Below are 12,419 nucleotides of genomic sequence, written 5' to 3'. Positions count from 1 at the left end.
CTCACCCGAGATTGTCGTGTGATGCCCCTTCAAAGAATCGATGTCGGATTGATTCGTCTGTCGCAGTCCTCTTGGTTTCCTAGCTTTTACAGTTCCAAGAGGAAGCAAAAAGGATAAAGTCGAAAGTGGACATGGTAGTGACCAATTACAGAAGGTAACCCTGTGATCAGAATCAGCTCTGAGAACTTGCTGGGCATCAGAAGGTAAGATTTATATAACAGGATGATTATCACCGACAGATTTACGTTTATTCAGCATTCATATTACAATAACAAATGAACAGATGATCGAGCTTCGCAGTCGGACTGAGAGCACGACAAAATATTTCCCCACCAGAGGGGAGTTTGGTAGGCAATACCTCTACTATTATATAGTTAAGAAGACCTCATTTAGTTTGTGTCTCCCCTTCACTTTCCAATGATAATCTAAGTAGAATTACCCCGCCGAATACCCAAGAACAGAAACTAAGGATATAAAACTGTAAACTAACTCTTACCGCTTGTTTAGATCGCGGGCTAAGGAAGATAACGGAAGTGTGAACTACGAAAAGTTATTATACAAATTTATATGATAACCCTCCAACCCACCACTTTATAACCCTCTCCAATCCGTGATCCAAAACTGCCCCTATTTCTTCTAGCGAGCAAGAAACCGGCCCGGCACAACTCTAGCTGGTACTTTTTTTTGGCGAACTAGGGGGAGAAACCAATTACAAATTAGGAAAAGCACAAACTAGAGCTACCGCAACAATGTCTCCGAACAAGAAGTTGCAAGCCTTAAGCTATTAGAAATAGCATCAAGAACATGGACTTCTAGAGGGGTTAATCGCGCTCATCCAACCAGTCACTCCATGCAGGCATCACCTTCCCAATAAATGTGTAGAATCTCCACTTCCCAATCCTGATCAAGCAAATCCCGAATACGTGCCACGAGACCACGGAGCATTGTGCAGGACCAGCCAGTGTCCGAGATCATTCCCTTAGCGATGTCGGAGTCCATTTCTAGATAAATACATTTGAATCCTAGTGACCAAGCCAGATCAAGGACCCGACTACTTTACGAGTCAAACGTACTGTCTTAGTACCAAATCTCAGATGATCAGAGGCTGTCCGAGTTAAAGGGAAACACTAGCTTAGGATATTTCCTTGGTGCGGTACATATTTATATAGGCATCGGAATCGATAAAATATGTCTACTTCCAGGCTGAAATAAATGCGTTCTTAAATTGCTCTGTGAACCCCGGACTCACTACAACATCTAATAGTCCTCGATTTAGAAGATGATCGGTAAGATAATCGCTTCATTAACATTTTATCTAGGAGATACATTTAAATCTTTTTGACTTTGGTTAGCCCAAAATCTCATTTTAACTCTTGATACGGGAAAGCGGATATAAGATTAGGAAGTAAAGGAGTGGAAAGTCCTACCGGCCATAGAATCGAATACAATTAAACCTCTTACCTTCTGTTTGGATCGAGTGAAATGGATTTTCATACAATCTTCCCCCCTCCTTTGCCCTCTTAGTTTACCCTCCACTTCCCTCATATCCAAACAGAGGAATATGAGTGGCGTCACTATACTATATCCTTGACCTCCTTTTATTTGCTTCCTCCAATACAATTGTTTGTGATAGGAGGGAAGTTTGATACTTTTCCTTCAATTCAATATAGAATTATAAATTTTCTTTTTCTAATTTTCTTCTTGAAAAACAAAGCAATTCTCACAAGAAGAGTGCTTACCTTCAACACAAATGCAACAACACGAAACTAGCTAATCTTATGTAAGTTCTTATGAAGACAAGATAACTATAATGCGAAAGAAACAATCAAGAAATGAGGATTCCCCCAATTTTCTTCTGTGCTCATACTGAAATGAGACCACATTTTTGCAAGCATCGAAACAGTTATCCTTTCACAAATAAAAAGAAAATGAAAATGAAGAGAGCCACAGCAATTAATGGATTTTGTGATCGATAATTGGCAATAAACTTTGAAAATCACCTTATTCATATAGTTGAGAGTTGGCTATAACTGCATATATATAAAGCTGACATTAGGGCAGCCGCAGCTCCCTTGATTCCTCAAAGAAATTAGGGTTTATATATATGTGTATATATATATATGTATATATGTGAAGTTAAAGAATTCAATATTCCAAGTGGGAAAGTGGATAAAGCTCGAAGATTTCATGAAAATTAATTTATATGATGGAAGTTTGTCCAGTATCGTTAATCCAGTTCGACTAATTTGACCACTGTGCTCAGTTCTTCAGAAACCCTAGCTTGAGAAGGGGCCAAGAAAGAGATGGGGAGTGATAGAGAGAGGGAGAGAGGGAAAAAAGGACTTCCCATAAGCATGAATATTTTCCGAGTTCAAGCATTAACTTTTAATTTCCAGAAGCTCATTAATAGCACGGATACTTACTCAGTAGGAAACAACTTTTCGACACCATCTGCATCATATGATATTGAACCTCACCATCTGCGTTGTACAAGATTGAACCCCCGAGGGCATAATGCATGAACCCTAGTCAGGGTCAGGGGATCGGTTCGCTGTTCCATCTGTTGCCATCATTAGAAACTGAGGGGAGATTGAGACATTAGTTATTGATCATGAGAAATACACGAGGGATAACGACCTCTGGGAACACCTCGGGTGGAGAAAAGAAAGCCGAGATAGCATTCGTCTGCACCCGCACCTGCACCTCTCTCAAAGCTTGGATCCTCACAAACCATTTCATGCAACTATCTATTGATACACATACACGTACAACCACGAACGGGTCAGACCTGAATGAAGGACGTACATATTCTAACTTTCTTGAAGTACTGAAGCAGTCATTGAACCTTACGGATATATGAAGACTATTCTCTACCGAATGGACGACAACGATGACAGCTTGTAAGGATTCCAGTTAGAAGCCGGAAAAGCTATGTCATAAGGTGCAGGTGCAAATGCAGAGAAAGGCATCCCGGTGACATTACGTATGCTGCAGAAAATTCAAGAAAAACTGCTGCAAAAGACTACAGAAAGGGCTAGCTAGTGCTGCATGTATATCGATCTGTAATGCTCTTAGGATATATATTTCCGGTGAGAGCTGGGAAGCTCCTTTATATAGGAGGAGAGGGGAGGGAATGCAATGGATACGTCAAACTTCCTGTTAGAGATGCCCGATAGATTTATTCACATCGGCCGAATTTGTATAAAAATAAAAAGGTATTCTATGCTTGCTTCTATACAATAAAGTCAAGTCAATCGAACTAAAAATACGATATGCCTATCAAGAATATGTTCATCAATCTCGGTCTAAGAGTACACAATAATAATTCCCCATTGGGCGTATTCTTCCCGTAGGTTTGGTCCAATTTTGCATTATATATATATATATAGGAATAATTGCACTATATAGCCTAACGTTTGAATGAATTCTTAGTTCTAACTCAAACTCGATTTTTTCTCTGAGATATCTCAATATTGACGTGTTGATTTCACATCTAGCCCGACGCTAACTTTCCATCCAAAATTGACGGAATTGCACACGTGACACGTTAATTTTGTAACGTTGCTTACATATGTTATAAAATTAACGTGTCACGTGTGTAATTCCGTTAATTTTAGACGGAAAGTTAGCGTCGAGATAGATGTGAAACCAATACGTCAACGTTAAAATATCTCATGTAAAAAATCAAGTTTGAGTTAGAATTAATAATTCCTTCGAACGTTAGCCTACGGCGCAATTAACCCTCTATATATATACGCACAAATATGTAACATACATTTATATATGTGTGTGTGTCAGGGGAAAGGGGGGCCATTAAACTGGGCCTGTCTTTAAAGACAGAAATGGTTTAGGCCACGTGACGGTAATGGTGATGAGCACGTGGGGATTGGAGAGGGGACAAATGGCTTGGTGCCACGTGTGACCGTATGCCTGAGGGCCCCACTGCAGGGGCGTGGTTCCTTCTTGGTGGTTGTGGTGTGTGTGGTCTGTGGTGGGTGTGGGGGCCCCAGACCAAAAGGAATTCAAGAACAGATATGCCTTTTTTATTTTATTTTTTCTTTTTATAATTTCCTCTTTATTAATGATAATAATAATCTTTTTCCTAAATATTCTCCCATGATCACTCTCTCTTATCGCAGGCAACAGTGATGTGATTGAGAGGGAAGGGGGGTGCGGGGCGATAGATGAGGAGAGGAATTCAATTTCTAGCCTGTCAATGGGTCCCACTTATTTGAAATACCAAAAAAAGAGAAAATAGAAACATATTTCATAAATTTAATAATCTGAGTGACATATAGAGAAGGGAAGCCTATCTTGTCCGGACATGTACCTGTCCCGGGCTCAAATAAATATAATCGGCTGCTAATATACACGTAGTCAATTACACTCTAAAATCCTTAATTTCAGTCGACTTGTAGTCAATCGTGTTTATTTCAGCACAGTACAGGACTAGACCGAATAAATTTCCGTAGAGAAGAGGGTGCATGCATGATCTCGTTTGGTATCTAAGATATTCTAACTTTTTTTTGAGTGAATTAAGAGATTTCAATTTTGATTTGTGGTGAAATTACACTCCCCTTTATTAATTATTATAATTTTTTTGCAGTATATTTTGATATTCGAAAATTCAACGGTCCCATTAAATAGCCAAACTCGAGACTTTATTTAATGTGATTAATTATTAGAATTTATATTTTTTTGATATCAAGCTTACAAATCTCCTCATAATCGAAAGAATAATATGAGTGACATATAATCTTTGAAGTATCGCCCACAACAAAAGCATAACCCAAATGACTGAAATTATTGATAGTCAAAATATCATAGGTCAATATTAATGATAAAAAATTAAGGACACTTGTGTGGTTATGACTTTTGTCAATAATAAAATAACCGTGATTGTTATTTTTTGATGGCAACCGCTGTAAAACCTCTAATGAATGAACTCAAAAAATAACCATCACGGTTATTTTATTATTGACAAAAGTCATAACCACACACGTGTCCTTTATTTTTTTATCTTGAATATTGACCTATGATATTTTGACTATCAATAATTTCGGCCACTTATCTTGTTGTTGACCGAATCCGGTTTGATATAAAACTGATCGAATTACACCGACTCGATCCAAATTAAAAATAATTTAATCACTTGAAAAAAAAATAAACAATCAAACAAAGGGATTATACTTTAAAAAAAATAAACAATATGCTCCTTGCTTTCCCTACTTTCGAGCTCAATATCATCCGTTGGAGCTCAGGAGAGCAGACCCAGCTTCAGTTCTTGGATCTCGCTTCCCCCGCGAAGTCAAGACTGGCCCATCTACTCAATCTCTCAAGAATCCATCTGGTGCGTTTTGCTCTTCTGGGGTGTTGCCTTTGTTCAATTATTATTTTTAAGTAATTATATCATTTTTAAAATTTGGGTTGAACAGGTGCAATTGGATTGGTTTTGTATCGAACTGAATTCGGTCATTCATGGGTGAGACCGAATCTTGACGACAAGATACCTGACCGACATTATAAATATCAAAATATCATAGGTAAATCTTCAAGATAAAAAATATATGACACTTGTACGGTAATGTTATTATGTCAGGAAATCCGACGATCAAGAATAAAATAATTAGTAGCATCACCCATTGCTTTATTGGCTAATAAATTAGATATATTTGAGTAAATTAGACATATTGAGTAAACTGCACATATTTTGAGTAAATTATCTGAAAGTGAATTGCTTGAATTGCTTAGGTTTAGATTACATAAGATTTTGAAGATTTTTATTTTATTTTATTTTTTTTTCAAATTATTAGGATTTTAAAATTTTCTAATAAGAGTTTTGATAAATTATTTGATATCATTAATATCATTTTTTTTCTTTGTGAAGTAAGGAGTCGGAGCCTAAATACATTAGTAAAATAAAATAGGAAATACAGAAATGGGGTATTATATCTTGTGAATGGACAAGTAAATGAAAAGAAATGAAATGATACGGTAATTAATTTTTTATCAATTATCTCAAGTTGGAAATTTGGCACTTTTTTTTTAAATAGGGAATGCTAATTGATCTATTACAATGGAATAGAAATTTTAATAGCTAATAAAAGGGTTACTAATTGTTTTACTAAGTATTAAACTTGTAATCTCTTAATTATCATATTAGGATATAAGCAAACAAAACATTTTTATATTCGGTGAACAAAGTATGGCACATTCTTCATAGCAAAGGGAAAATAAGGAGAGAGTGGTTTCTTTCCATTTCTTGTAATGAATTTTCCACAAGGAGGAAAGTTCTCTCGCTCTCCAAACCCTTCTCTTCATGTGTTAGCATGACTCGAATAGCCTGCACACAAGAGGAAGAAGACCACATACAAAAGATGATCCTCTCCCCAAGGCAACGGCCGAGCAATAACTTGAAAAGCAACATCCGATATAACTTTCCGATACCCAAGATCCCAAACCATCTCAAAGGTCCATTAAGACATCCCAAAGATCTGCTATCACCGCCGTGGCTCTGATGGTATAATTCTACCAATTTTCATTGATCATAAACTTGTTTTGTCTTTGTTTCCTGTGAAATCATCTAACCATTGATCTAATGAGGCTGGACAAGGAGAAATAAACAACTCCTACACTCATTTCGAATGTTGGTTGATGGCGAATATGTTGCTTAATTCATTCAAGATATATAAATACAAAGATCTTGTTGATCCGATAGAAAGAAACCGGCCAATTATTAGAGAGAGCCAAACAAGCATCAATTATTCTTTATTCTTGGACTGGTGGCCATTGGTTTTTCTTTTATTGTTTTTTATTTTTTATTTTTTGCTCGATTGGTGGCCATCGGTTATGATGGATACACATAGACACGCTGGAGGACCCCGCCATGATTTAAGAATATTATCCAAGATCCAAATCTTGCAAAAAGATAATTCTCATTGGTTGATTTTATTTTGGAATACCAATATTTTAAGAAAGATAAGTCTATTTGGATTCTCGACAAAGGAAGAAGATATAGCGCAGTAGAGCATATTCATACTTATTAATTTGATTATAAGTTATTTTAAAATTACTCATATTTCTTTATTAGTTATTTATTATTTATTATTTTATTATATTAGGCCTATAAATTTATTTTATAACTGAAAAAAGCATATAACTGTTCAGTAAAAGGCTTCTAATTTTAAAATTTTTCTAAAATGGGACTCGCAAATATGCTTTTCTTTTCTTGACCCTTAGATGTCAAATTCAGATGTTTGAAAACTTTGATAGGCCATCTCGGGCAACACCAACTTTTTCGTCAAGATCTACTAATTTGGGGAACCTTTTCTACAGTTTCTAGTAGTCAGTGATTAATTCTACAGCGGTCGATTACAAATAATAGTGTTGAACAGTTCCAATTTTTAAGGGTAAGTTGTACTGATAGTCCAAAATGTTTTATAAATGTTTCATTATGGTCTAAAAAATTTTTTTCGCTACATGATGGTACAAAATGTTTCAAAGTTGTTTCATGATGGTACAAACCGTCAACTCGAACTTGACGCCGTCAAGCCGATACTGACGTGGCTAGTACGTGTCACCTCCTTGCTGACGTGGCCAAAAAATTTTAAATAATTCTAAAAATTTAAAAATTTTAAAACTTCTAAAAATAATTCTAAAATAATTTTAAATTTTTAAAACTTTTAAAAATAATTTTAAACTTTTAATTTAAAATTAAAAATTAAAATTTTAAATGATTTTTATTATTTTTAAATTAAAAATAATTTTAATATTAAATTTAATTTTTTTTAAAATTTATTTTTTTAAAATAAAAAATTATTTAAAAATTATTTTATTTTTTTTCTAAATTTTTACTCTTTTTTTGTATTTTTTTATTATTTTTTGTATTTTTTTGGACTTTTTAAAATTTTATTTTTTTTTAAATGATGTGACGCACTATGATTGGTTCTACGTAACAAAAGTGACACATAGGACGCGCCACGTCAGCAAAATATTAACGGCGTTAGGGCCAATTGACGGTTTGTACCATCATGAAATAATTTTGAAACATTTTGTACCATCATGTAGAGAAAAAAACTTTTTAGACCATAATAAAATATTTGTAAAACATTTTGGACCACCAGTGCAATTTATCCAATTTTCAAAGGTATTCATAATTTTCATATAGCAATAAAATGTATTCGGTTTTAAATTGTTGAAATGTTGAGAAGGGTAGTAAAAATTAACAAAAAGTCAACACAGTCCTATATATGCAAAGATTTGGAATTATAAGTCTTTTTCGCAATAAATGAAACGTTATGATAAATTTTCAATTGAGACCAAATGTAGGGACATTTTATTGTTATTGAAAATAAGGATAATTATGTAGAAAGACCCAATGTTTGCTGCCCATTTCAATTAATTCCAACATGTGAATTGTTACAAAAAATAAAGCCTATGGTTTTAAAGTTTTTTGGTAATATATGGAATTCTGTTGATATTTTGTCAACTTTTACCTATTTTATTCTCATTTTAGTGAATCAGCACGGTAAAAACGTCTAAAAAACATGAAAATTGTTAACATTTTTAAAATTTTACAAATAATTAACCATATTAGCTAATAAAAAGAGCTGCGATCTAAGTCGTCCTTGTCCAATCAGATTGATGGCAAGGTTGTTAGAGGTTTTAGAACCTTGAAAGAGGTCGGGATCGTCAGTTTTGAATCAACGTGACCTTTTAAACGCGAATTTAAAAGATATAAATCAATAAAAGCATATGAAGAAAAAAAATTGCCAAAAGTTTTATATTAACAAAGATTTAAAAGTGGGTATAGATTTGAAATTGACTATAATGGTTGAGTGTTTTTACGCAATTAACCGTTAAAAAGAATACATCAAGTATGAAACAATTAAAATAGCTTAAAGTTCAGAGATTGGCACCCGTTTGGTCTTAGGGTCGATTTTTAAAATTTTAACTCTAAGTTGAACTTTATTCACTACACAACAAAAGTCAACAATACAATTATTTTTTCTTCAATTTTTTTTAACCATTCAATTCAATTTTTAATACTAAATTCTCTCAACTATTCATTACTTTTTCACACTTTTTCTTATAATTTAACAATACAATCATTACAACCCAATTAAAATCAAAACTCAACTCTACTTAATTCTAATACCAAACACATTATGTTTTATATTTCATATAGTTTGGAATATAGTTTTAGTTTTTGATTTCATATTATCTCTCAACACTTTGCATATAATTAATAGTTAAGTTTGTTATTTCCTTGGCCAAGTCTTCACGCCGTCACGTATGTTGTCATGTCCGTTCTTTTCCACCCGCGAAAATACAATACTTGTTAGATTATCATGGGTATCACAAAATTAGATACTACATGTGATAACGAGAGAAAGATATGGCGTACTCATAGTCACACGAACTTAGGACAACCAATGTTGCCTTTTACGGGTCCTCATTAGGGGTGGTCAGTTCCGGGTACCCTATTTTTTTTCACGATACTCAGACCCTACCCTGTTGAATCTTGGACCCGGAACCTACCCGGAACCTGTATTATACCACAGGTTCCGGGTACCCCGTTGGAACTTGTCAATTTTTTTATCTCGCTAAATAAAACTAAAAATATTCCACCCATAATCAGAAATCACGGTAAATATAATATCGACATAGATTTAGATTAATCCACAAGAATAAAAAATAATGTCTCATCAATCCATCCACAAAAGTAAACATCCATAATACGATCTCACACAACAAAATGATGATATCAACTTTTGCTTTGTCAAGATTTTGGGGATATTTTGAGCAAGTTTTCAAATACTTCCATATTGATGAAGTAGCCCAATCAACACAATAAGCAAGAAATGAATTGCAGTAATTACAAATGGAAACATTCTTTCCATTTTTCTCATCTTTGCCCTTATAAAAATGATCCCAAACCTCGGACCTTGACTTCTTAGAGCCCACTTTGGTCGATGATACCCCGCATGTAGACTCATTATCAGCAATGGTATTGTTAGTCGAATTTTCCATATGCAATAAATATTTAAGCAAATAATCATATCAATCATCAATTAATTAGCAATTCCAGTGCAAGAAAAAACAGGAAGCCTAAGATCAGTAATTCATGTAATAATACACATACAAGCAAAGGAAAAGCCCAAGCCAAGCAAAAGCAATCTCTCTTCTCATAGATTTTTCGAAAGAATGATGTCTGTTATGCGATCAATTCAATATATTCCTAGCTTAGCTTTCTGTTTCTTGTATGTTATTAAGAGATATCAACTGCATAATAACCAGATTTATACATTACTATATTGGAATAACGAGAAAGTGTTCAAGCAAAATGGAAAAGAACCATCAAATATTTGTATGGCCCGGTTCGATAAGGGAAACACCCATCCTGAAGCAGTGAAGATATTCATGGCAGTCAGCGAAAATTATAAATCACAAAAATTATTCATGGCAGCAATTGAGCCCCAGTTGGATTCTTATGCGGGTTGGTAATTTGGGAGTTCCTACTCCCTGTGAATGGCTAAATGATGTGCTAGCCCCAACCTGTAGAGTTGGCATTGATCCTGTAACTTACAACTTGCTTCCTTTGTTCTATCTGGTTTTATATTTTCTCGTCCAGCTCAGAGCGCTCAATTTTTAAAGATGGTTGTAGTACTATATTGAATTGCACGAGTTTAAGAACAGGGGGCTCTTTGTTATCATTCGCGGATTTTAAAAGTTTTGGTTAATTTTCTAAAAATTTTACCTTGTACGTTGCTTTGTTTCCTCTTCATCTCTATTATTTTTATTCAAAAATAAGCGACCCATAGCTTCATAGCAGAATCAGATGGTTTTATGAACTATAAATCATTCACATATTCTTGGCAATCAGTGAAGATGTCACAAAAAGTAAAAAAGGAAGAACTTGGCCCTCGAACAATGAACTATAGCACAAACCCACCGCCACCCACAGAGTTACATTCAACCGAAATGAATGAATCCAAATTCAGTTCTACTAAATTATACTGCAAAATCATCCAAGGTCACTGGCATTCTTATTTCTCTCCTACTGACGTCTTACTGACAATCATTAAGAGGTCGATGAAACTCAAACTCTCCCTATGTGCAAAATAGGTTACAAGTTGGCGGCAGATGAATTTATTTGAAGCAAAAAACAGATCTTGCATGGAGTTCCATGATCACAGCTGATATTTGGCATCAATGAACAAAGAAAAACCTAAGCACGTGAATTTCCAAGTAAAAGGAAATGAGAGCAACGGAGAGGAGGCAGAACAGAAGCTCACCGGGAAATGGGATCACGAGCACACTTGGAGACAAGAAGCGAGGCTGGCGAGCGACGGAGAGGAGCTGGAGTGGAGATTCGAAGACGAAAGCCGATTTAGGTTACAGAGTTGGAGACGGAAGTTGAGCAGTGTTCCTTCCTGTCTTCCTGACTCCTGAGACTGACTTTACCTCTTTCTTTTTCTTTTTTTCTTTTTCTTTAGAAATTACCATTCGGTTCCAGATATTGGTTCCGGTTTCGATTTTGGGTACCTTGTATGTTGGAACCAGAAACGGAACCGGATTTCACCGGTTCTTTATTTTGATACCCGGACCCTACCCAATTTTCAATACGAGCTACCCGGACCCTACCCTACCGGGTAGGTTTCGACCGATTCCGGGTATACTTGGTATCCGTGCACACCCCTAATCCTCACTACTTTCTTTTAAATATAATGTCGAATTTATGTAATAATTTTGTGCTCGTCAGAGAAAACAGGACCCCTCCACATTGAATAAAACTAGGCCTATATCCATATTGTCATAAAGACGGCCCCATATTTGAGATACTTGTTTTTAGGCTAAAAAAGAGATTCGCATGTTTATAAAAAAATATATGGGTTAATTGCACCGGTGATCTAAAAGGTTTCATGAATATTTCAAGTTGGTCCAAAATATTTTTTTGGTAACTTGTTGGTACATTAAGTTTCAAAACCGTTTCGATATAGTACATTCCGTCATCTGTGTTTGACGTCATTTCTATTCCAAACTTTTTAAAATTACAAAATGACCCAAAATTTTATAATTTTTCAAAACGCACCCCGCATTCTCTCTCTCTTCCTTTTCGACTTTCTCTCTCTTCTGCAAGTTCTATCTTTCTCTTCCTCCTATTCTCCCGTTCCAGTCTCGATCTGACCCCAAGCTTGAACCTTTCTGGCCCTATATCTACCCTCCCCTGTCGACCCAACTGCTTAATCATTGCCCTTGATCACCTCTACACCGGAAAGCATGGATCTTGATGAGTGGGAGTTGCTCTTGATCGATGGGCTCCTCGATTTCGGGGAGGACTGCGAGAAGAAGGTCTTGTTGGGCAAGATGAGGGCTGTTGATTCCACTCCGACTGTGTTCGAGGTGTATTTGGACTA

The 12,419-nt window shown here is 35.3% G+C and overlaps 1 long non-coding RNA gene across 1 annotated transcript; it reads right to left on the bottom strand.

Annotated features, from left to right (window-relative positions):
- Positions 1-10,287: 10,287 nt before the first annotated feature.
- Positions 10,288-11,660, bottom strand: LOC116201563. The gene is made up of 2 exons (XR_004155896.1): positions 11,298-11,660; positions 10,288-11,198 (listed from the first exon to the last, which is right to left on the bottom strand). It is a non-coding gene; the product is annotated as an uncharacterized LOC116201563 (long non-coding RNA).
- Between the last annotated feature and the right edge of the window lie 759 nt (positions 11,661-12,419).

Source organism: Punica granatum, chromosome 3, assembly GCF_007655135.1.
Source record: "Punica granatum isolate Tunisia-2019 chromosome 3, ASM765513v2, whole genome shotgun sequence".
In the NCBI taxonomy this organism is placed as follows: Eukaryota; Viridiplantae; Streptophyta; class Magnoliopsida; order Myrtales; family Lythraceae; genus Punica; species Punica granatum.
This window is presented reverse-complemented; position numbering and strand designations above follow the sequence as displayed.